The 26414-nt window shown below is 44.5% G+C and overlaps 1 long non-coding RNA gene across 2 annotated transcripts; it reads left to right on the forward strand.

Annotated features, from left to right (window-relative positions):
* Positions 1–7291: 7291 nt before the first annotated feature.
* Positions 7292–21853, forward strand: LOC135914151 (uncharacterized). Of its 2 annotated transcripts, XR_011510175.1 has the most exons (4): positions 7292–7399; positions 8800–8917; positions 11316–11428; positions 21724–21853. It is a non-coding gene; the product is annotated as an uncharacterized lncRNA (long non-coding RNA). The 2 variants fall into 2 exon arrangements; XR_011510174.1 differs by lacking the exon at positions 7292–7399 and having other exon boundaries at positions 8708–8917.
* Positions 21854–26414: the final 4561 nt, after the last annotated feature.

Genomic DNA, 26414 nt, shown 5'->3' on the forward strand with positions numbered 1-26414 from the left:
AAGCGCAATGCAATCATGAACGTGCACCAACAAGCCCTGTTCATTGCTTTAGCAAAAGCTTTATAGAACCTGTCGCGAAAGAACAACTAGGTTGTACCAATTTCCACGGAAAGCGCCGAGCTTTGATAAGGTGTTGAAGAAGTTACAGTTCTCTAGTGCGAGTCAGGATCCACAAAGCATCCATGTTTTACTGCAACACTTGATACGTAAAAGAAGTATAGAGAGCATTGGTTTGATAAATTTGAAGGAACGAAATGCACATAGAAACCAAAAAGAGCTTGCATGTATCTCTTCGCGCTAATAGCATCGCTGAAAGTTAGATCTGGCTCCGCAAGGCTGCACAAGTCCGTCAATTTTTTGAAATTTTGCACTGCAAACATGCCCACTAGCAAAATATAAACTTTACTGCGCACGTACCGTTTCTCTGAATTTAAGTTCGTGATTACAAACCAGTTAAAGAATGTAGAAATTGCTGTACTCGCTTTGCACACACACGAGGAATTCTTAGGCTGCCGCTTGTCCGGTTCCATCCTCCCCGTCCATAGAAGCTTTCTTCTTCGATATCTCCACTCTAAAAACAAAAAGAGTTCCGGCCACTTATTTCGTGGGAAGATCTGCTTGTCCGATATATCACTATATCGAGAGTACATCGACCCTCTTTGAGAAAGGGTAGAATAACTCTTCCTGACAGAGTTTTATTACTCCACCACAAGGGGGTGCTAGTAATCTTCCGCAGAGTGCTAGTACTCTACCCACAAGGGCCATAGTTCTCCGCCAGACCGAGTACTTCTGCTTTTCTAAGCCGAGTTTTTCTACTCCCCCAACAGAGCGCTTGTACGCCTTTAGAACAGCGTGCTAGTGCTCTTCCCAGTAGTGTGAAAGCACGATGTAAAGCCATAGTCACGTTGGAAAGAGATTTGCAATAAATAGATGTGGGGAATACTTGATTCCTTCACAAGCAGCCCCTGCACTTATGCTTGATGAATTGGATGTATTCTGTAGTCGCCGAGTTACTCAAATGAAACATTTTCTCTCTTAAAAGGTGAAAGATTTTATTGATCAGTCGCAAGATGAACTGAATGATAATTTGAGAAACATACTCACAAACACATAAAATCAGGTTACAATGATACCCATGAACTTTACAACAAACCTTTTAATAAACCAAATATATTCTCTAAAGCTTCATCAGTATTACAGTGTATAAATACACTTTATTTTTAATTGGATCCACCTTATCAAACATAAAGTACACAATGGAAAGTTAACCATAGAACAAACATGTGCGAACTCACAAAGTATTGACACAACGATCGAATAATAATATGCCCCACATTACTCGCCAGCAAACGCATTTCTGGTACAAAACGCATGCATTTATAGGGTAGAGGTTACCAGATGAGCTGCTAAGCATGGGGCTGGTAACGTAGATAAATTGTGCAAGAAACTTTTTGCGTTCCATATTCTAAGACAGTAGCTTATTTGATAACGTCCCGTGCAGCGTATGAATGTTCCTGACTGAGAGTAAAGTGCACTTAGGAATGTGTTGTATATCATCATGTGAGACCGCAGGTCTAGCTAGCTTTGCTTATATTTCACATAAAGTTATTCATTTATGGGCTGCACCCCATGGTTTCTAAGCGTGTATTGCCGTGGTTCTGCAGCAATACCCTGCTAGGTCTCAAAGCGGTACAGAGGCGTATCATATTTATTTTTCGGTTGGCCTCTTCATGAAAGCAGTTTCCTGGTGCTATCGGGATTGATCGTTACAATTTCTCACAAATAAATAAAATTAAATTTACAAAGTTATCTACCGTGTCGCAAATTAGTATTAAACTACAATGAGCATTGGCATTAAAATCTTGCGCATCGAATGGCTTGTGCTATACGATAGCTTTTCCATTCTATTACAGTGTGAATGCTGTACTTCTGAGCAGCACATTGTATATCGTCACGTGGTAGTGACGGTGAATAAAGAAGCAGTACGGTGGAATACAATACTAGCTTTTATTGGGCGAACCTGTGCCCACAAAACAGGCTACACTTATTGCACAATGATACGGCGAACACGGTCGGCGATCGTCGGAAGTCTGATCAGCGGGTCAAGCGCGTCGGCTTTTGTAGATCAGTCGTGGAATGTTCCAGATTAACCGATGGGACCCGCGTGCCTTCCACAAAGTTCTGCACTATTCGCGTTGCGCATACCTGCAATCAAATTACACAAGTTGCGGTGAAAGACAGCGGAGGGAACCATCAATAACATTCCAGAAACTTCTTTTACATGCAGGCGCGTCCTGCGCTGCACGATAACATTTGTTAGGCGGCCAAACGTGGTCGCCCGATAAAGATAAGTACACGTGTCATTACCCCCCTCTTAAAAAGCATCGACCCGATGCTGCAAACAAACGAAAGTAATAAATAAGCACTCGTAGCAAAGAAAACAACAAAATAAGGGAAGTTCATTAGCGTCCGTAAAACGGTTTAAGAGGCACCACGTGGACCACTTCAGGTCGTGCGCGGCGCCGCTGTGAATGCGAAATGCCGTCTGGCACGACCTCATAGTCCAGTGCGCCAATACGTCGGATGACCTTGTAGGGTCCGAAGTAGCGTCGCAGCAGTTTCTCACTCAGACCTCGTCGGCGTATCGGGGTCCATACCCAAACACGGTCACCGGGCTGGTACTCGACGAAGCGTCGTCGGAGGTTGTAGTGTCGGCTGTCGGTACGCTGCTGGTTTTTGATCCGTAGGCGGGCGAATTGTCGGGCTTCTTCGCCGCGCTGGAGATAGGTAGCGACGTCAAGATTCTCTTCATCAGTGACGTGCGGCAACATGGCGTCGAGCGTCGTCGTCGGGTTCCTGCCGTAAACCAACTTGAACGGCGTGATCTGTGTTGTTTCTTGCACCGCCGTGTTGTAAGCGAATGTTACGTACGGCAGGACGGCATCCCACGTCTTGTGTTCGACATCGACGTACATCGCTAGCATGTCGGCGAGGGTTTTATTCAGCCGCTCCGTAAGACCATTCGTCTGCGGTTGGTAGGCCGTTGTCCCCCTGTGCCTTGTCTGACTGCAGTTCAGCATGGCTTGAGTGAGCTCCACTGCCCTATTGAAAAATTTGTATGAGAAATAGAACGAGATGTATGCATGTCGCACAGATTTGACGATAAATAGAACGAGATGGATGCATGTCGCACAGATTTGACGAGAAAGGAACGATATGAAATGCATATTGAACGAACTCGCAGAGAAAACGGGCGAGATCTGTATGATGTGCTACGCAGACATTTACGAAGTGCACGAGATTTATGCGATGTGCGATATGAATGCATAGAGCTTGAATGACATGTGTGCCATGAGTTGTGTAGACCTGACGAGATTATGTATGACGTGTGTGAGGTGGCATGTGATGTGTACGCACTGTAGTCGTATGAGCAACTTGATCTTTGAAGATGACTGAATTGCATAAAAAGTGTGTGCACTTAAGTCGTAGTGCATACAAAAGCTCATTAATGACAGTCAGCTTTATGAGCTGTTCGTAGTAAATGCAAGAGTGTGATCAATGTGCTGTATAATCACATTGAATCATTATGACACATATATACCAGCATAAACTACAGAGCAAATAAGACGTTCAGAGCTCAACTTCTGGAATTTCATCCCCATCAAAGCTGGTGTCGGTACTTTTGATGCAATGATTTTCACTTGGGGACATATTCTCGGATGAACACTTATGGCGATACTACTGCCTTTGCATGACGCATTCCTCGACCAGCCAGTAAGCACTGGATAGCACAATGATATTGTCAAAAGCTATCAGCAGAGTTTGAATCCCTAGTACAGACAGAGTAGATCTGCCTAAGATTTCATTGCAATATAGGAGTCAGGTACCATAAAAGTTTCATGATAAAATGTTACATGTTTGTGCACGCAATAAAATAATCTGGCAATGTGATTATAGCACTTTGGAGATGCTTCAAACAAGGACGAGTTGGCAAAGTTTATTGCAAGCAGTTTGATCAGTGATAAATTATGTATGCACTTTGTCACATCCTAATAATATTGCTTGCATCAGATATATCAGTCAGAGGTAGTATAAGGGCGAACTTGAACCTGCATATTTTCCAAATAGCCAAGTGCGTCAATCACAATACTCTCCAATACAAATCTGCTAAGAGCATGTTAGTGCCTGTTTATGTCCAATTGTAGAAGGCAAACGTGCGATTGGCCATGCATGCCCACATATAAAAATAAAAAGCAGAACCACAAGACAGTATAAATAGGTTGGTGAACAGATAGCCAAAATAGCAGTCAAAATCCATCGCACTCTGTCACAAATAAATTAAAAATATTGTAATTAAATAACAATCCCTAAAAATGTCATGTGATCAATTGTGTTAATGATCACAGTTACTGCTGTGAAAAATTATTTGCACTAAGTGTTTCACAACTTGCTGAGAGGGCTTGATCTAGTAAAAAATCCTCATATGTGCACAGCAGTGGCAAAAAACGAGATGAGCGTCGCATCTTGGTGACCATTATCTCCCTACATACTACACAAAACTGAATTTAAAATTAAAGGAGAAATAACAAAGCAGTTCGTGTGCCAATGATGGTTAAGCGCACTGCAATGCCTTGCCATGCGTTGAAAGCTGACCTCCAAGCAACCAAAATGTAAGTGACCCTACATTGAAGCAGCGTCTCTAAATGACGAACGTGTATCACATCCTGGCATTCGCAGACGCAGTCACCAAATGAAAAACACCTTTGCAAATCGCAATAACGACGAATGTCACACGCGTCCGCACACAGACAGAATGCGAGCAGTTTCCGAAAGCACTCGCGAAAGACTGTACGGACGTTCCTACGCGTTCCACGCATATCAGAAGCGCGCGCGCGCGCACACACATACACACACACACACACACACACACGCACAAAAGGCGAGCAGTTTCCGGAAGCACTCGCCAACGACGGCACGGATGTTTTTACAAAAAAGCAAATCCCACCGGCGTGGCACCATTTCCCGATGCACAAACAGCACCACTCATTAACAGTACACATCCGTAGAACGGCGCACAAGCCGGAACAAAGCGCACACCACTCGACGCCAAATCCCTCGTCGATTACGCCGCTGAGAAACGAACACCTTCTAACATTCACAAACCAAACGACGATGTGCTGCGAACTTCAAACAGATTTTACGGCCCTGTCCGGTTGATAGGGCTGCTCCACAGGCTGTCCTCACTGTTGAAAGCAATGTCAGCAAAGTTGTTGAAAAAGGCCGCCTAAAACACGCAAAAACATGGAAATAATACGCCTCTACTACCCACGCTACTCATGCGATCACAGTTACCGGAACCACAGACGGCGAAGTAAACAAACAACGTCATTTCCCTTCATTTCGGACCGAAGTAGTTTCTCAGTTGCGCGAGTCTTCCTTTCGAGCAGGGCGCGACTTGTTCCGGGGACTGTGAGGGCGCTGCGGTCGAGCTCTGCACCAAGTGAGCGGCGCTGCTCTGCTGACATGTGCACGTTACTTGCAGGTGTTTGCGCTTCTTGTGCTGTAGCCGATTTTATTTTCTCATTGCGTGTGCCTTGTAACTGTTCTCGGGCACGTGGCTGGCGGTCGAGGTCTTTTGCGTCCGGTCCAAGTTTTGCGCTCATGGAGACGCCAGTACCGGCGACGTGTGGGTCACCAAGCGTTAACATTGCGTGTGCACTTTGGTTTGTAGGCCCACCTTTTTTTCCATCTCACTTTCTTCGGACGTGCACCCTCAGGTATGGTGTCTGTAGAATATTATACTTCAGCTTAAACAACAACAGAAAGAAATAACGGCTGCTTTATTCAGCGAGCACCATGTAAATGCCGAGTGCCGCGACTAACAACCATAACTGAGCCAGGCTATAGCAGACGACGCTCGGATGCTTGGCGCGGAGGTCGATGGCAGTGCTGCGGTGGCGGGAACGGCAGCGGGCTGCATGGTGCGCATAGGCGAGGAATTGGGGTACTTAAAGAGGACTATAGGCGTTGTTGCGGCGGGCGGCCGATGTGATGCTGATCGTTTGATCATATTTACGCGGTGCTTAGAGAACATGTGCTCCTTTTTTGTGTGAATTGACGATCACTAAGCCCTGGGGCCTGTGCAACGCTATTAGCTCGCTGTATGTTTCTTGCGGTGCGCCGTTGTTGATTATCGTAGTGCGGTCAATTCGCGCTTCTTTGTCTCGCCGCTCCCACATCGGGTCACAGTGCACAGAAGAATGTGTTGATAGTTGTGCTATCGCGTGCTGTAGTTCACCGCAATTCAACACTACGCTGGACGGACTGTTGGTGCAGTCGATGCGGCGTGAACGGACACGAAGGAGCGCTCGCCTCGGAAGGTAAGGTCGGCGCCTGGCGCATTCTTATGGTTCATGTAGTGTACAGTGCTCACGGAGTGAAACGCGACAGCGAGTATTTGGTAGAACCCAGCATATGTGCAGAGAACTCGAGAGTACCATGTCATGTCGCTATGAATCTGGTCACTAAAGGTGACTCTGACTCCGCTCTAAGTGTACACACCAAAGTTACGTCGATGTGACACGAACTGCAGCCGGTACAAACGAAAGTCTGGGCATTAGTTAGCCCTAAATTGACGCGTTTCATTCCGTGAGCACTGTACCTTGTCATGCGCAGCAGAAGATGATTAGTACAGCTACAAGAACAATAACAGTGATTTCCTAATGTTCGTTCGATATCGGAGTGCACATTTAGCAAAAAGTTTCACGAAAATTACCCCGAGGTTAATGTTGCTAAGGGCTTCATCTATTGTTTATTTTCTTTTTGTTATGAAGTATGCTAGCGCCGGGTCATCGCTTGGTCTGAACGGGCAAAAAAATTCAAGCAGGAAATGTCACTGCTTCTGTACGTAATTTCTCAGCAAGAAATCGTATAGACAATTCTAGAAGTACGTTGATGTGTTGCGCAAATGTTTTCACAGCTAACGTTAACGCGCGACGGCATCCAAATGATCCGACTCGTGAGAAGATTTTAGCTTGTATGCAAACTTTGATGCTTATAGATTGTCGCCAAGGCAACCTGTATTTCTTGTGTTTAGTGTTCTGTTTGTTTTCGTGCCTTTGACATGTTGAATAACCGCCTGTGATGTAAGAATGAAATATTTAATTTCTCTAAGCGGATGCAGCTTCATGTAGCTGGCTATACGAGAGCTTTCCCCAATTTGACGCGATGTTGTCAAATCACAAGTTTGCAGTTTCAGCAGTGATTACAATAAACTGAACATTTATTGTTTAGGGATGTCACAATTTCCTGAGACGGAGGCATCTCTGCACCACATAGGCTGCGGCACTATGCAGCTTGAACAGCACGACAAAGCATCTGACCTGCCTGCTTTGACAAGGTATGTACTAAACGGTCACAGCCATTTATGTGTTCTAGGGTCTGTTCGTGTATTTGGTACCTGTCAACTTTTCTTAGTCTCTCATGCAATTTATAAATTCTTGCTATTCTACAATTTTACTAATGTTCCATTAAGTAATGAGAATGAAGTTTTATTAGTGAAGATGTTCTAAAGCTGCTGAGAAATGGGGTGGCATAGGATTGCGAAAATGCACGTAAAAAATAGTCCTGGCGCTTTGCTTTCTTAATTGCTAGCAATGAAAAATCCCTAATAAAATTAGCAAAGGGACACTTGCTTTAGGTAAGTTTACTAAGATACGTTCCAGAAGCAGGCTAAGTTTGCAGCAACAAAAGCACTGAGAAAAACTCACTGATCTAAAAACACGTTAGTTTCTGCTTTTCCAAGTGTGCTGCTTGTGTACAGTGTGTCAAAGTAAATAATGGTTAATAATGTATGCATAGAAAAGTGTGGATGCTGAGAGAAAGCTTTAGGAAAGTGCGTGCTGTCTTTCCAACACAGGATTTCTGTCTAGAACTTTTGTAAAATATGAAGTGCACAGGCTGGCAAACAATGTTCAACACTTTTGCTTTAGATTTTAATGTAGCCAGTTCATTATGTGTCCCTAGTATAGCTTAGCGTCAAGCTTGAAGCTGATCTCTGATGTCACATCAGTTGCAGGATGCAATAACGTGGTATCACAAACTGCTTGTTACGCATGTCAGCCAACCTGGTGCAGTTGTCACAGGTGAGAGTATAACTGAAAGCTGCGCATTTTTTGCCCTTCTCCACATGATGTGGGATAGAGTTTGAACTATGCTATAGTGGCACCATCTCACCTTCTCTTTCTCATTATTCTGTCAACTTGCAATAATATGCACAACTTCTAGAGGCTTGATTATGGTGTTGTCTGCTGAACTTGGCCGATGTGAATTTCAGTAGTTTGGGGTACCCTCAAAGCTATGCTGTGCTTTTCATGCATTTTAAAATGGTCAATTTGACATATGTGATTGGCTGTGGCATTCTGAGAGAAACAAGGCCTCTTGTGAATAATGCATATATGCATTATTAGCATTTTCTAATACTCTTTCAAGAAGCAGACTATAGGCTGCTCCCCGAAGAAGTGACTACCTTTGCTTACGCTACGTGGCAGTCTGGTCCAGTTTACTTAACCTGTCTGCCATCTATGCACGAAAAGGAGGAGAGAAGCGAAAAAAGGGACCTTCGATTTATGTTTTTGCACAGATGGCTCATACATCTCGCATGCTTTGTTAACTCAAAGCTTTCTATGGGCGAATATCAGCATTTCATTCCTATTTATACCTAATAAGAATTACTTAGTTCACAGTGTCACTTTTTATATTATACTTTTGTGAGACTAAGCTCACTTGTTTTAATGCAAGTGTGGCTGGGCCTGCAGAAAGAGTAAGCAGACTACTGTGTTGCTGATCAGTGCTGATCTCCACGTCCGAGCTGGTCCCACAACATCCAGGCACCACTGTGCTTTGCTTCATTGACAAGGTAATATGATATAGACACCTTGCACCTCAGTGTCAGTTTTGAGAAATATGCTAAGACACAAGGGTTGGCCTTGGTGATAAATACACTCGTGTTCTTTTTTTAAGCGTTCTTCTTGCAGTGTTCCTCATGTACATGTTTTCAGAGGATGCTTAAATGCAAACTGCCATGGAACTTGTTTATGCCTTAAAGTAGCACTCTTTCACCAAGAAAAAAAGCCTTATTTAATGCACAATTCATAAGAAAGGTGAGGAGGTGACATAACATAACAGTCTAACAGCCATCCAATTTTACTGCTTGCAGAGCAATATAAAGTGAGAGGTGAAAGGGCAAGAACAGATAAATCGACAATGTATGTTGCTCACACAACTCCGAAAAGGAGCATGGCTACTATGACACTTGTTTTACAATGATAAATAAGCAGTCTTGCTATCTGATAATCCACTGGAGGGCGAGCCAACTCGCAGATTCTCTGTCACACATATAAGGAAAGGCTCACAAATCTTGCCAGCCCTATGCTCGTAACACATTGCCACAGTTGCATAGTTTTCAAACAAAATAATGCAAGTGAGCTTTGCACTACCAAGTGACCACCAAATGACCTGAGCATTCAGTTAACATGGTTGCAGATCCAGTCATTTATACATTGGCCTGTTTTGTTGACGTGGTGTCTACTGCACGACAGTGGTATTTAATATCCATCAACACCCCTGTGCTCGACGTACTCTTTCTTGCATGCTTTTTTTTCACAGGTAGTGGAAGATTACTTGATTCCAGAACAATTTGGTTTGTTCTGCACATGATAGTGAACTTTCCAGTCTTATATTAAGCATGGAATTGGGTAGGAAGATGTGGTATTTTTTATAGTGCCCTGGTGCATTCAGATTGTGCAGAGGCTTCAAGCTTGTATTGACAAAAATTTGGATGAAGGCATAAGAGGAGAATTGTAAAAGTGTAACGAAAGCTTCCTGATAGATATGCTGAGTTGTGCTGCTGTGGACACTTATTGGTTATCCCTACTGGGTAACGCTGTTAAAGTTATGGATGCTTTGACACTGTAGGGCCTACAAGGTGGCTAGCATTACGGAACACATTAAAACAACTGTAGGGATGCATGTCGTGCTATGGTATCATAATTGGCCCACAAAGTGACCACCTTTGCTTACACTATGTGGCAATCTGGTCCAGTTTACTTAACCTGACTGCCATCTATGCATGAGGAGGAGAAGGGACTAAAAAATGAAGGGACCTTTGATTAATGTTCTTTTACAGATGGCTCATACATTGCATTTTTCTTATCTTGCAGGCTTTGTTACTTAAAGCTTTCTACGGGCGAATATCAGCATTTCATACCTAATAAGTATTGCTTTGTTCACAGTGTCACTTTCTATATTTACCGTATTTACTCTCATAATGATCGCACTCACGTAATGATCGCAGCCCTGAATTTTGTCGTCCAAATTCGATTTTTTTATTTCCTGTGTAATGATTGCACCCCTAACGTGCTGCAGCGATATGTCATGTGCCAAGTCTAGCTATTAATGATCGCGCTTACCATCTGTCGAATGCTACGCGAACAACTCTTCAAGATAAACTAAGCGGTCTGCACGCACCAAACATTTTTAAGCAGATGCTCGTTTTCATTCCTTCCATTACTTTCCGCACTTCCATGACAAAAAAGCTACAACCAAAATTGCCTTTATTATGTGTAGGCTTTGTAATGGTTGTGGTCAACAACAACAAAAAAGATGCCTTTCGATTCTTCTCATCTGCACTCGTGGGCACGCAACAAATCACGAGCGGCAACGATAGCAGCCACGTTTACACTGATACGTTAGAAGTGTACCCTATCCATACGCCGACACTTGTAACACAGCTAAGATATTTGCCCACCCTTAGCAGAAACGTGCTGTATTAGGATAGTAGTGAAGACAAATGCCGCAGTTTCCGCAGCATGCCCGCCGTGTATTTCTATGTCACTGGCAGCTAAGCGTGCCTATCTGTTTCTGCCCCCTCATAGTGGACATGGCGACGTTATTGCCACAAACTTACCGATATTAACAATATTATTCATTACTGATATGGAAGAAACTTTCAATGCAAGTAATGTACTCGAGAGAAAAAAAAATCGCATTCGGCGCATTTGGTGTGTTCAGCTTGCTACGCTGGCCGCCACTTTTGTTTCGGTGTCTCGCAATACATACAGTGGCAGCCACCTATTTGTTGACCTGCTGCCATCCCGCAGCAAACGCAGGATGAAAAAAATTCTTTTTGCGGGAAATTTAACTGGCATAATGATCACACACCTGAATTCGTGACCATTTTTTTAAAGAGAAAATGCGATCATTATGCGAGTAAATACAGTACTCTTGTGCCACCAAGCTCACTTGTTTTATTGCAGGTGTGGCTGGGCCTGCAGAAAAGCTGTAAGGAGACTGCTGTGTTGCTGATCAGTGCTGATCTCCACGTCCGAGCTGGTCCCACAACATCCAGGCACCACTGTGCTTTCACAAGGTAATATGTTGTGGACACGTTGCACCTCAGTACCAATTTTGAGTTTGACTTGATAAATATTTAAGAAGACACAAGGGTTGGCCTTGGTGATAAATACACTCGTGTTCTTTTTTTAAGTGCTCTTTCTGCAGTGTTCCTCGTGTACATGTTTTCAGAGGATGGTTGCACTCCTTAAATGCAAACTCACATGCAGCTTGTTTAGGCCTCAAACTAGAACTCTTTCACCAAGAAAAAATCCTCATTTAATGCACAATTCACAAGGAAGGTAAGGAGGTGACAGCCAGTGTCTAACTTTCCAGTTTGACTGCTTGCCCGGCAATATCAAGTGAGAAGCGAAAGGGCAAGAACAGATAAATCGGCAATGCATGTTGCTTGCACAACTGCAAATGCGACACATGGCATGGCTACTATGAATGCTGATATGACGATAAAAATATTGTAGTTTTTACATTAGCCGGTAAGCTTATTAATATTTTGCACCAGCAAACAACCAGTTTGGTAGCTGTAGTTGTTGCACTGCTTCAGGAGTAAGATATTCTTTTTAATGAAAATTGAGTAGTGCTGCGGTTAGCGAAGCTATTTCTGCCTGTACAATAAATTAGGCATTTTTAAAGAGGCGGCATATAACAATTGTGTTGCCGTGCCACATAATTAGTAAAGTGAGGGGAGGTTTAAGTAAGCAAAAGAGGAAGATTAACCTTGTCGTACAAACAGATCCTTGTCTCAGCTGTCGTCACTGTGATGCAACGGCTCCCAGATAACTGGGTGGGCGGGGTGGGGGGGCTAAAATTAGCCTTAAAAAGCTGACGCAATAATACAAAAAGCCATTGTAGAAAGTGTAGAAGTTGCACCTTTGTTTGACCAGTGCAGTATCGGGAGCAGGGCCAGACAGCAGCTGACATGTAATAGAAGCTGTTCATATTGAGTGCTCTAACATGCTAACAAAAACTCATTTAGTTTCTATAGTGGTATTAAAGGTGCATTAATGTTTCCTATAAACAATTCTGTACTGGCATCTATGCAGTGTTTTCCATCTGCATATTCCGCAGTGCGGTAGCAAAAAGCTGTGAAATCTGTGTATTCACTTGCATGAGCTGGTTATGCTTCATGAATACTTTGTTTAGCGCAAAAGGACGCACACAAGACGACAGGACAAGGCACTACTCTCAACTGACATCATTTTATTGCGTCACTCCTTTATAGACCGCTCAAACCACAGGAACATGCGCAGTGAGCACCATGCGGTGGAGCCACCAACAATATCCGATCCAAAGAGCGCACTCATGCGACAGAATCCAAAAAACCAAATTCAGCGCTGTACAAAGTTAAGGAAGGCACACTAATGCACTGCGACTCCAATGACTTAATGAAAAATGCTTCCGATAACTCTCGGGCGGTGGTGTCATGGCTCTTTTTCATGATCGTGGTATCACGAAACATGGGTTTGCATTTGCATGTTTTACAATGCTGAGCCAAATGGGAACCTGTGCCTGTTGGTATGGATCGCTCATGTTCTCTAAGGCGCTCGTTAACACAGCGGCCTGGCTGCCCTACATACGCTTTGCCACATGACAAGGGAATGTTATAAACGACACTGACGCTGCATTCTACAAACTTCACGTGGTTCTTTTCACAATCGGGTTTTTTACTTGTTTTAGAAATGCGGCTGCACGACATTGACAGTTTCTGAGGAGCGGAAAACACTACCGAAATTGGGTATTTAGTGGCGACATTCTTTAGATTGTGAGCCACTCTGTGGCAATACGGCACAACTTCAGGCCTCTTCTTTTGTGTGATGCAGTTAGTTCTGTGCCGCTTCCCTTTCAGTTTCTGAAGCAATACCTCCGAGACTGACGTCACCACCACACTTGGGTAACCTGCAGCCTATTTAACTGTGCAATGAAACTCATGTTCGCAGAGTGATGACAAGATTGCATTAAGGAAGATTCTAAACACATCAAAGCAATGGCGCGTTTCACAGTCTTTGAGTGCGCAGACGCGTAAGGTAAACGTTCCTTACGTGCGCGTGGCGAGTACATCTGACAGGCGTGGCCTGTTTGTAAGGATAGCTGCAAATCTAAAAACTGGAGTTTACCGTCCCTAGATAGCTCATGTGTGAAAGTTAAACCGTTGCCATTGTCATTGAAAAGTGTTAAAATATCAGCTATCGTCACGGAGCATTCGTTGTTAGTCTGTTTTATCACAACAAGAAAATCGTCAACATATCTAAAAATTTGAACCGAGTGATTGTTTACGGCACTCTTAAGAGCGCGGTCGACAAAAGATAAAAAAATATTACAAAGAGCAGGCGCTACACATTAACCAATACACACACCATTTTTCTGGATAAAAAGGTTATTTTCGAACAGGATAAAAGTTGCACTTAAATAAAATTCAAGAAGGGACATGAAACTTTCCGAAGGTAACCCGGTGGCATTGCACAAATCTACCTCGCCACTTTCTTCGATGCACGTCATCACACTGCGAAATAGCTCATCATGCGGTATAGAATAGTAAAGATCTTCGACGTCAACAGAAAAAATGTCGGCTACTGAATGGTTGTCTTCCAGAAAGGAAACAACATCAAAGGAATCCTTTATGCCATAAGGATCGTCAATAGTTAAATGCTTAAACTGTTTTTGCAAAAATCGGCTAACCAAAACCTGCCAACAGTTGTTTTCACTGACTATTGTACGGAAAGGAACATCCGGTTTGTGCGTTTTTGCAGTGAAAAAGACCTCTAAAGCAAGCACCTTACATTGTTTTACATCTTTCACAATCTTGGTGAGGCCTATGACACAGACACACAAATATCAGGGCCCACTGATATTTGTCTCCTGATCCTGCTGTTCTGGTCAGCCACATAGCTTTTGCTGTGTGCCGTGCAAGGATGCTTACATTCTGCATGAAGAATGGACATGTTCCTCAAGATGTGGCGAGTCTTTTCGGGAACGTCAGGCCTTCCGTCGGTTACGTGCGGAGAATGTGTCGGATTCTTCGTTCTGAAATTTGGCGGCAGGTACGCCTTCTGTATGACTGGTTGAGAGCTGTGTGCTACTCGCGCGATGCACCTATTGTGGCCGAGAAGAAGTTTTGTTTCTACAGACGTCTATCAACTCGGACTACAGAATTCTGGTGGACACAGCTGCTGCTAGTCCTCCGGTCCAGACTACCGTGCAGAAAGGAAAAAATGCAACCGGTCACCGCTGGTTTCCAGGTACTCGGTGACGTCAGGCTTCCTGACGAAGTTGCTGCATTGCTAAAGAATGGGCCGAAGTACAGCACGGAACCAAGAATTTCTGCACATGAGCTACTGGCTTTGAACAGGCGCATCGCAAGGAAAGCAGAACTAGAGGACCAGGAGCGGTGCCTCCCCGATAGGGTGGACTGCCTTCGTAGGACCGCCACTGGGAGCGCGCCACCTTCGACAACTGTGATCAAAAGGACAGTATCTTTCTTTAGAGACAATGAACTGCGGCTGTTACTGAGTGACAAAGAGGGCGGGTTTGTGATAAGCTCCGTCTGCTGTCTTCAACAAAAAGCCATTGAGTCTGTCAACAAGCACTTCATTCTGGCAAATGAGAAAGCTCAGAAGGTAAAACGCAAAGCCATTTCTTTGTTGGAAAATATAGGCCTCACCAAGATTGTGAAAGATGTTGAACAATGTAAGGTACTTGCTTTAGATGTTTTTTTTTCACTGCAAGAACACACAAACCAGATGTGCCTTTCCGTACAATAGTCAGTGAAAGCAACTGTTGGCAGGTTTTGGTTAGCCGCTTTTTGCAAAAACAGTTGAAGCATTTAACTATTGACGATCCTTATGGCATAAAGGATTCTTTCGATGTTGTTTCCTTTCTGGAAGACAACCATTCAGTAGCCGACATTTTTTCTGTTGACGTCGAAGATCTTTACTATTCAATACCGCATATGAGCTATTTCGCAGTGTGATGACGTGCATCGAATAAAGTGGCGAGGTAGATTTTTGCAATGCCACCGGCTTGTCTTCGGAAAGTTTCATGTCCCTTCTTGAATTTTATTTAAGTGCAACTTTTATCCTGTTCGAAAATAACCTTTTTATCCAGAAAAATGGTGTGTGTATTGGTTCATGTGTGGCGCCTGCTCTTTGTAATATTTTTTTATGTTCTGTCGACCGCGCTCTTAAGAGTGCCTTAAACAATGACTCGGTTCAAATTTTTAGATATGTTGACGATTTTCTTGTTGTGATAAAACAGACTAACAACGAATGCCCCGTGATGGTAGCTGATATTTTAACACTTTTCAATGACAATGGCAAAGGTTTAACTTTCACACATGAGCTATCTAGGGACGGTAAACTCCAGTTTTTAGATTTGCAGTTATCCTTACAAACAGGCCACGCCTGTCGTATGTACTCGCCATGCGCACGTAAGGAACTTTTACCTTACGCGTCTGTGCACTCAAAGACTGTAAAACGCGCCATTGCTTTGATGTGTTTAGAATCTTCCTTAATGCAATCTTGTCATCACTCTGCGAACATGAGTTTCGTTGCACAGTTAAATAGGCTGCAGACTGCTGGTTAACCAAGTGTGGTGGTGACGTCAGTCTCGGAAGTATTGCTTCAGAAACTGAAAGGGAAGCTGCACAAAAGTAACTGCATCACACGAAAGAAGATGCCTGAAGTTGTGCCATATTGCCACAGAGTGGCTCACAATCTAAAGAATGTCGCCACTAAATACCAAATTCTGGTAGTGTTTTCCGCTCCTCAGAAACTATCAATGTTGTGCAGCCGTATTTCTAAAATAAGTAAAAAACATGATTGTGAAAAGAACCATGTGAAGTTTGTAGAATGCAGCGTCGGTGTCGTTTATATAAGATTCCCTTGTCATGTGGCAAAATGTATGTAGGGCAGTCAGGCCGCTGTGTTAACGAGCGCCTTAGAGAACATGAGCCATACGTGATCCATACCAACAGGCACAGGTTCCCATTTGGCTCAGCATTGTAAAACGTCCAAATGCAAACCCATGTTTCGTGATACCACGATCCTGAAAAAGAGCCGTGACACCACCGCCCGAGAGTTATCGGAAGCATTTTTCATTAAGTCATTGGAGTCGCAGTGCATTAGTGTGCCTTCCTTAACTTTGTACAGCGCTGAATTTGGTTTTTTGGATTCTGTCGCATGAGTGCACTCTTTGGATCGGATGTTGTTGGTGGCTCCACCGCATGGTGCTCACTGCGCATGTTCCTGTGGTTTGAGCGGTCTATAAAGGAGTGACGCAATAAAATGATGTCAGTTGAGAGTAGTGCCTTGTCCTGTCGTCTTTCTTGTGTGTGTCGTTTTGCGCTAAACAAAGTATTCATGGATTCGCACCAACTAGCCCGTCAACGCATTGTGTTGGCTATACTTGTTCATTTAATGTAAAATGAAGCGGTATGAGCCTTGGAATAGAAGATGAAGAAGCGCAGGAGTCTGGGTTCAGGAGAAGAGAAGAAGGAAGTGAGAATAAAATGTAGACAAGATGGACGCCAGTTCCACAGCGATGCTTTACGTTTACTGTGTCCTTTAAGTAGGAACGCTACTTTATTTTGGCGCAGCCGACAGGATCTCCAACATGTGGGTGAGATTTTTCCTTGAGGAGACCTCCGCGGACAAGATCATCTTTTCGAGATACCAAGCTGAAGATGAACCAGCGGTGGAACCACCTCGCGAACTCAACTCGGCAGAACTCATGAACCTGGTTTTAGAGAAGCCTTCCATGGACCCTGATGAACTACGTCGGAACGGTGCTGTGAACGTGAACTTGCCTCTGGTGATCTTCGACGAATTAGTTCTTCAACCGATGCGTCGGAAGGACTCTGGATCACAGTCGTCGACGGAAGAGGTGAGCCTCGTTTTGAAAGCACTTCGGCTACAACAAGAACAGATTTCGCAACAAAACCAGCTGGTGACATCGCTTATAAGCTCTTTAAACGCTGAGAAGCCAGTGACTAAATTTGTAGAACCTGATGCATTCGACGGCATATCATCAAGTCCAGAAGGTTGGCTTGAATTCTATGAATATGCCGCTGGAAAGAACAACTGGCACTCTAATGAGGACAAGATTACTAACATGCGTAGTTACTTAAGCGGTGTTGCACGGAAGTGGTATGATTTGCACATTATTGAAGAGGCTGGCTACTCTTGGAATCAGTGGAAGGAAAAATTCTTGACGACATTCCGAAGCAACCCAGTGCAAAGGTGGGACGCCGCGCTTAATTTCAAATTCATGCAAGGCTCCCTCGTAGAGTATTTCTTTGACAAATGCCGCCTTTTAAAGCTGGCCGAGCCTATGCTTCCTCCGTCTGCCGTAGTAGCACTAATAATGCACGGACTGCACGCGCAAGTCCTGAAGCAAGTGCAACTACGGTCACCTAAAACTATGGACGGGCTCCTGCAGTGCCTTCACGACATATCATTTACTTCAGAAGAAAATATAAACGCTAGCTCAAGCGGTCACTTCACACGGTCCGGCACGGATTGGTCAAGCCGTAATCAGCGAGAACCGCGCCGCCTTGCAGGCGGCACAGAGAGCTTGGGTTGGCGCGCTCCCAGAGGTCGGGTGCATAACATCGACAGCGACCCTGTTCCCCTACTTTCGGACGCTGAAGAGGCTCCGACGACAAAAAACTGATAAACAAGGGTGATCAGTCCGACCCGATGACCACAACTGAGACTGTTTATTTAACTTGCTCTAGCCTACTTCACATCCCTGTGAAAGTGGGAAACAGACACATGATGGCTTTGGTTGACAGCGGTGCTTCTGTGTCTATAATAAATGCCAAGCTGGTGGATGCAAGTCACCTGCATAGTGGAAGAGTACTACGGGTGCAAGGCTACGATGGAAAAGTGACAATGCATAATCAGTGGGCCTCAGTAAACATCGAGTTCCAAGGTCATGAAATAGCGAGTGAAGTACTGTTGATTGAGGGGGTGACGTATGACTTTCTGCTATCCAGACCAGATATGAAGAAACTAAAAATCAACGTATACTGGGACGATGCGGTTTTAGTGGAAGGACTATCAAGGCAAGAGACACAGCCGGATAGAAAGGATAACCTGCGAGTTGTCAATTGCGCGGAGGATATTGCAACGACCTATCCTGAACTAGTATGCATAGGAAGCTATCCACCGGCGATGACGTCACACAAGGTGCCTTTCGAACTCACCGACAAGACCGTCATCCGAAAATCACCTTACAACATGTCAAGAGAGCGCAAGATATGGTTGAAGAAGGAATTGCAGGAGATGCTAGACGCCAATATAATCCGGCCTTCGGTGTCACCCTTCGCCTCTCCCATAACTATTGCGCCGAAAGAAGATGGAACTTTCAGACTGTGCACAGATTACAGGGTTCTCAACCGACAGACAGAACTTATACCATTTCCCATGCCGAAGATAGACACGATTATAGATGAGACAGGTGGTTGCCGATGTTTTTCACGTATTGACTTGTGCAAAGGTTTCTGGCAGATCCCGCTAACCGAAGAAACAAAAATGTACACTGCTTTTATCACGCCCTTCGACCTGTACGAGTATAACCGGCTTCCTTTCGGCTGGAAAAACTCACCAGCATGGTTCCAGAAGATTATGAACGAAGTCCTGAAGCCTTTCCTAGGTGTCTTTTGTAACGTGTACATAGACGATATTATCGTCTTCTCCAAAACAGAGACGGAGCATCAGGCACACCTGTCCCAGGTATTAAATGCCTTGAGCTTGGCACACCTCAAGGTTAATTTTAAGAAAAGTGCGTTCTTTCAAAGAAAAGTGGTGTTTCTTGGAAGAGTCTTTGATGGGACTACCAAAAGCACGAAACAAGAGTCCGTCGAGAGGATATCCCAACTGGTAAAACCATATGACGTACACTCATTGCATGTATTTTTGGGATTAGCAGGACATTTCAGGCCCTTCATAAAAGACTTTGCCATCAAAACAAGATGCCTCACGCGCCTAACACAGAAAGAAGTTCCATTTGAGTGGAATGAGGAATGTGAGAGAGTCTACCGTGATCTGGTGCACAGAATATCTGCTGACCCTATTCTACGCATACCAGATTTCACTTTACCCTTTGAACTGAATACCGATGTCTCACACTATGGGACAGGTGCAGTCTTGTACCAGAAATGTCCAGAAGCATCCGGCCGAGAAAAGCGACACGTAGTAGGTTACTACAGCTACACCCTCAAGCCACCTGAAGTCAACTACACCACTACTGAAAAGGAAGCTCTTGCAGTCCTCAAAGCAATTCAGTACTTCCGTACGTACCTAGAAGGTGCGAAGTTTACTTTGTTCACCGATCACCAAGCCCTCACTCATCTCTTGAATATGACCCAACCTAAGGGACGTATCGCCAGATGGGTGAACTATTTGCAGCAGTTCGATTTCACCATCTCCCACAGACCTGGACCCCTTTTGACTGATGCAGATGCATTGTCTAGACTGATGATACAGGCCAACAACGAACAATCGGCAGAAATCAATGAAATTAAATTGTGGGAAAGCACTGAACAATTGATTTTTAGGGAAGGTCGCTATCAAGTCCCGCCAACGCTGGTTTCCAGGGTGCTTTATTTGTACCACGATAGCCCAGAATCTGGAGGACACGACGGATTTTGGCGCACCTACAACAAGCTAGTCAAGAGATTTACGTGGCCTCACATGAAAGACGACGTCAATCGATACGTTCGTTCATGCCACATTTGTCAAATCAACAAAGTGAAATATAAGCAGCCTACGGACGCCATGATAATACCTTGCCACTCAAACGTGCCTTTTGAAGTTATACACCTGGATTTCGCCGAGCTAAATAAGAAACGAGAAGGAGTCCGAAAAACGCAAGCTTTTCTTCTGGCCATAGATGAATGCACCAGGATGGTCGCGGCACGGGCAGGAAAAGAAGATGCGAATAGTGTCATCGCCCTTCTCGAACGGGATATGTTTAGGACAACCAAGACAATTGTATGTGACAACGGTCCAGCGTTCAAGAGCGAAAAGCTAGCAAGATGGGCTCGAGACCATAATATATCAATCCAGTTCTGTGCGCCATACCAGCCCGCAGCGAATGGGCTTGCAGAGCGTGCTATACGAGATGTTAAACAATACATCAGGATGTACGATAGTTTCCCTGGTGGTTGGAAATGCTCTTTAGAAGCAGCTGTAAAACATCACAATCGCTCCTACACCAGCGGCTTGGGATGCAGCCCGCAATTCGCTTCTTCAGGAGAAACCCCTATTCTTCAGGCGGACCGTGAACTTGGGCTGTTAGAAAATCTCCAGATCGTCGAGGAAAGGAAACAGAAATCGCAGGAGGAGAGGTGCCGTAAACGAATGAAAAAAAATTTTGACAAGAGACATTGCTCAGATATTCCAGACATTCAAGTCACCGACCTCATTCTAGTTAGGAAAGGAGTAAGAGAATCCAATGCCAAATTTTATGGTCCTTACTCTGTGACAAAAACGGCCACTCAGAAAGGAATATTGAAGACTGTGTGGTACGTTGGCGAACGTGGCTCAGTTGAATGTGCTTCGATTGGAAACGTTTTCAAGTATTACCCCAGGAGGGGTTAGCAAAAGAAACCTGGAAGGGTGAAGCGGTATGAGCCTTGGAATAGAAGATGATGAAGCGCAGGGGTCTGGGTTCAGGAGAAGAGAAGAAGGAAGTGAGAATAAAATGTAGACAAGATGGACGCCAGTTCCACAGCGATGCTTTACGTTTACTGTGTCCTTTAAGTAGGAACGCTACATAAAATACTTGTGGAAAAGTATTAGACTATTTCAGTGTTCTTGTATTGCAATTCTGCAGCCATTTCTATTGTTTGTGAAACACGAACATTTAACAGAGACGAGAACAAGACAATGCGAGGATGAGCACTTGCTTTCAACTGCTGTGGTTAATCTTGAAATATCAATTTACATAGGTAGAAAACTCAAGCCTCCGTGTTCTCATTTTCCTGTCTCTCTGTGAGATGTTCACGCTTTACACACTATATCGTGCAAGAACCAGCCAAATCAGTTATGCAGTGGAGCTACCTATTGTGCATGTCAGCACTTGCTTTCAGCTGCTGTGGTTAATCTTGAAATATCAATTTACGTAGGTAGAAAACTCATAAACCTCCGTGTTCTCTTTTTCCTGTTTCTCTGTGAGATGTTCACGCTTTACACACAATATCATGCAAGAACCAGCCAAATCAGTTATGCAGTGGAGCTACCTATTGTGCATGTCAGTTCCAATGGCTTGTTGTAATCTAACAGGGTTGGCTGCTTTGTTTACATTTTTGTGCAGATGCATACGAGCACTGTTTCAAAAACGCCGAGCACTGTGGATACGGAGGCAAGGAGGCTGAAGGACCTGAACAAGCACCTGGCCACCATGCTTCGGAATACAAAATAAAGATGGTTTGTGTTAATTGTGGGCCCTAAAAAGTGTCCTCTTTGTCTCTGAGCTGGCACATCGGCCGACTCACGTGATCGCAATTAATCGCTGCAATGTTGGCAGAAGCTGTTACTGTGTGGAACTTCACCAAAAATATTGCATGAACAAAAGAACTCATTCAACACAAATGCGAACACTTGTAGAATGCAGCTAAACAAGAATGGTGTCATTTTGCATAGCTGAATGAGAACATTTTCATGTAGCATACACAAACGAGAACGATATCGTTTCGCATCGCCGTGCGAGAACTATCTCGTCAAGCATAGCTATGCGAGAATAATCTCGTTTAATATACCCACACGAGAACGATCTCGTTCAGTGACGATGTCCACTCGTACACATGTGATGTACGACGTCGTCGAGTCTACGGAGCAATAATAGCGTACAGAAGTTCTCGTGAAATTCTCATACATATTTTTTCAATAGGGTGTAAAGGCCGTTCCTCTGTCGGTGATGAGGACTTCTGGGGCGCCATGTCGCAGCAGGATGTTTTCGACAAAGAATTTCGCCACTTCGGTTGCGCTACCTTTCGGCAGTGCTTTAGTTTCAGCGAAGCGGGTGAAGCAGTCGGTCGCCACGACGATCCACTTATTTCCGGTTGTTGACGTCGGAAAGGGTCCCAGCAAGTCCATCCCGATCTGCTGGAATGGTCGTCAAGGAGGCTCGATTGGCTGTAGTAATCCGGCTGGCCTTGTCGGCGGTGTCTTGCGTCGCTGACAGCTTCGGCATGTTCTTACATAACGGGCGACGTCGGCAGTCAGGTGCGGCCAATAATACTTGTATCCTCGATAGTGTCCGGGAAAATCCTAGGTGTCCACCTGTCGAATCATCATGTAGGGCGTGCAATACTTCTGGACGAAGTCCTGACGGGACAACAAGAAGGTAGTTGGCGCGGACTGGTGAAAAGTTCTTCTTCACGAGTAGATTGTTTTGAAGCGTGAAGGAAGATAATCCGCGCCTAAATGCTCTGGGGACAACGTCGGTGTGCCCTTCCAAATATTCGACAAGGCCTTTTAGCTCCGCGTCTGCCCGTTGCTGTGCAGCGAAGTCTTCCGCGCTTATCATTCCAAGGAAGGCGTCGTCATTCTCGTCGTCTTGCGGCGGCGGGTCAATGGGGGCGCCGGACTTGTAGGTGACAGTGATGTCATATTCTTGTAGTCTGAGGCTCCACCACCCTAGTCGTCCTGAAGGATCCTTTATATTCGCTAGCCAACATAACGCGTGATCGTCACTGACGACTTTGAATGGCCTGCCATAAACATAAGGGCGAAATTTAGCTGTAGCCCAAACGATGGCGAGGCATTCCTTTTCGGTCGTAGAATAGTTGCCTTCCGCTTTTGACAGCGACCGGCTAGCGTAAGCTAGCACCTGTTCGACTCCGTTTCTCCTCTGGACTAGAACGGCACCGAGGCCTAGGCTACTGGCGTCAGTATGGATTTCTGTATCGGCGTACTCGTCGAAGTGCGCAAGTACCGGCGGCGACTGCATGCGTCGTTTGAGTTCTTCAAATGCTTCGGCCTGCGGCGTTCCCACTTGAACTCAACATCACATTTAGTTAGACGTGTCAACGGCTCGGCGATGCATTGAAAGTCCTTGACAAAGCGCCTGTAGTAGGAACACATGCCAAGGAATCTACGCACTGCCTTCTTGTTGATGGGTTGCGGGAACTGTGCGATTGCAGCTGTCTTTTGCGGGTCTGGACGCACACCAGATTTGCTGATTACGTGGCCTAGGAACAGAAGCTCATCGTAAGCGAAGCGGCATTTTTCCGGCTTCAGAGTAAGCCATGACGACTTGATGGCTTCTAGTACTGTCCCAAGCCGCTTGAGGTGATCGTCGAAATTTCCGGCGAAGACGACGACGTCATCCAAGTAAACGAGACAGGTCTGCCACTTCAATCCTGCTAATGCCGTGTCCATGACGCGCTGGCACGTTGCAGGCGCCGAGCACAGTCCGAATGGCATAACCTTGAACTCGCAGAGGCCGTCTGGCGTGATGAAGGCGGTCTTTTCGCGATCCCTTTCGTCGACTTCTATTTGCCAGTAGCCAGACTTGAGGTCCATCGCTGAGAAGTATTTAGCATTGCAGAGCCGATCCAATGCGTCGTCTTTCCGTGGGAGGGAGTATACGACTTTCTTCGTGATTTTGTTCAATCGACGATAATCGACGCAGAAACGTAGGGTTCCGTCCTTTTTCTTAACTAAAACTACTGGAGAGGCCCACGGGCTTTTCGACGGCTGGATGATGTCGCGCAGCATTTCGTCGACTTGGCGTCTTATAGCTTCGCGTTCTCGGGTCGAAACTCTCTAAGGGCTCTGGCGGAGTGGTCGAGCCCACTCTTCGGTTATTATGCGATGCTTTGCGACTATATCCCTATCGGAAAATCTAGCATGGTGGGTACAGGAAATAATAATGGGTATAATGGAAATCATAAGGGGCATGATGGAAATCATGGTGAAAAGAGTGGGCAATGCTGGGAGGCAGTGCCCACAATGGTGGGCAATGCTGGGAAGCAGCAAACAGTATGGTGGGTGTAGTGTAAAGGATGGTGGGTAACGTTCTACTATGCTGGGAGGCTGTGCCCACTATTGCAGGCATGCTGGGAAGGAATGGGCAGTAGATGGGTATAGTGTGAAGGATGATGGGATGCAGTGTGCTATGCTGGGAAATAGCTAGAGCCAGATAGTGGGTCGGAAACAACAATGGTGGGTGTACTTTATGGAGTGGTGGCTGTGATGGGTGACAGTGTGTAGCAGCAAGCAACATACTGGGCATGAAAATTGACAGTGTATCTGGGAAAAAGCAACAAATTTTTGGTACACCAAGTTTGACTGCTTTAAATGCCGATTTAAGAACATTTAACTGAAAAGCCTACAGCTAGCAATTTTATATGCTGGAATATGAAGCTCAATTTACATTCAGTTGTGAATAAATCAGGAAGCCATACAATTGGAATATTAGCGTAATTATGTGATGAATAAAATTGTTTTTCATTATTTGATGGCTGAAAATTAAAATTGAACCACATAGTTCTAATTTTTTATGTAGAATGATGTTCCGGATTTTTGGCATTCCGCAGTATTATGCGGCACGTATGTTAACGTGCCCATGCATGCCTTTTGGTCTAACCCCCAACAAACACACTTCGACCCCACAACATCTTTGACTTCATCGAATGGGGTCAGCACCAACTCGGTTATAGTCACAGCACATAAGTAATGCTGTTCAATGTAGTGTAATGAACAGCTACAATTGCAACACTGCTGCACACGAGGTGACCGAGCAGATGCTAAAGGTCTCCCAATTAATCACAAATCACCAGTAGTCTCCTGTATCAGGACCACTGTTACAAGAGGGTGCATTACCTTGTGCTTATTAAAACTAAATTGTGCTGGAGTCCATGGTGCTGTCACTAAAGATACCAACAACCAAGTTTTGTCGTACCCATTTTTTCAAATGCATTAATAGTCCAGGCTTTTCTGGTCAAGGCTCTTCAATACTACAAAGGTGACACGAACATTGAACATTCTTAAGCAGAATTTTTCAATATGTAATCGCAACCATGTCTGTTTCCTATGTTGTAAACAATGATAGGCAAATGCCATGGCAATTTACACCAGCATTTATGGGAAGCTGAGTAGAGCGACCTTAGCCATAAGAAATAATATTTTTTATCAAGTCAATGTCTATGAGGTTCATGCTCGTTGAACTATTCAACTATTTCTGCAATAGTAACATTGATGTGTCTTCATGGTTTCCTGTCCAGCTTTGGTCATATACAAGTCAAGCCATGTACTCTATAACAAAAAAGCTACATTTTCAAATGCGAAATTATTCTTTACTACAGTGAACTGTACTTTGACAAGTGACGCGCAGTTCAGCATGTTGCCATGCAGAAGCACATCGTCTCTCGAAAAGTTAAGCGTCCTGGAGCAAAGAATTTTACCCTGACTGCGCTTAAGCACTTACATTTATAAGAATCTGCAAAACAGCATAATGCACATCTCTACGCAAGGAGGGATGCCAGTTTTACTATTGTATTCGCTGCCACATAGGCGGCACAGCTTCTATGCACGAATTTCTTTTATATCACAGTATGCATGGAATAAAACACAAACTCCTAAAAAATGTATGGAATACCACTTAAAATAATACGCTGACTATAGAAGTTGCGTGGTAAGAATCCAGCCCTAGTACTGTTTCACTGTAAAGTGTCACAAAATCCCATTTCTCAATACTTTTCCTGGCGATCTAAACTTGGCAATTCCTATATGAACCTCAAACAATGTGTTGGATTCGATCACTATAAATTGGGTTTTTTTAATTTCCACCAAAATCTCACTTCAGGTTCTGTGCAGTTTGAAACTATTTATTACATCTTTTGTCAGAAAGTGCAATACGACAGGGACCAAGATTAGGAAGACGCATACACAGTGCTATTGCACAGTGTATGTCACTTCTTAATGTTCGTCCCTGTCATATCACACTGCTCCTTGTCCATTATGAATACAAACCAACTAACCCACCAACATCCCCTAGCA

Source organism: Dermacentor albipictus, unplaced genomic scaffold, assembly GCF_038994185.2.
Source record: "Dermacentor albipictus isolate Rhodes 1998 colony unplaced genomic scaffold, USDA_Dalb.pri_finalv2 scaffold_57, whole genome shotgun sequence".
In the NCBI taxonomy this organism is placed as follows: Eukaryota; Metazoa; Arthropoda; class Arachnida; order Ixodida; family Ixodidae; genus Dermacentor; species Dermacentor albipictus.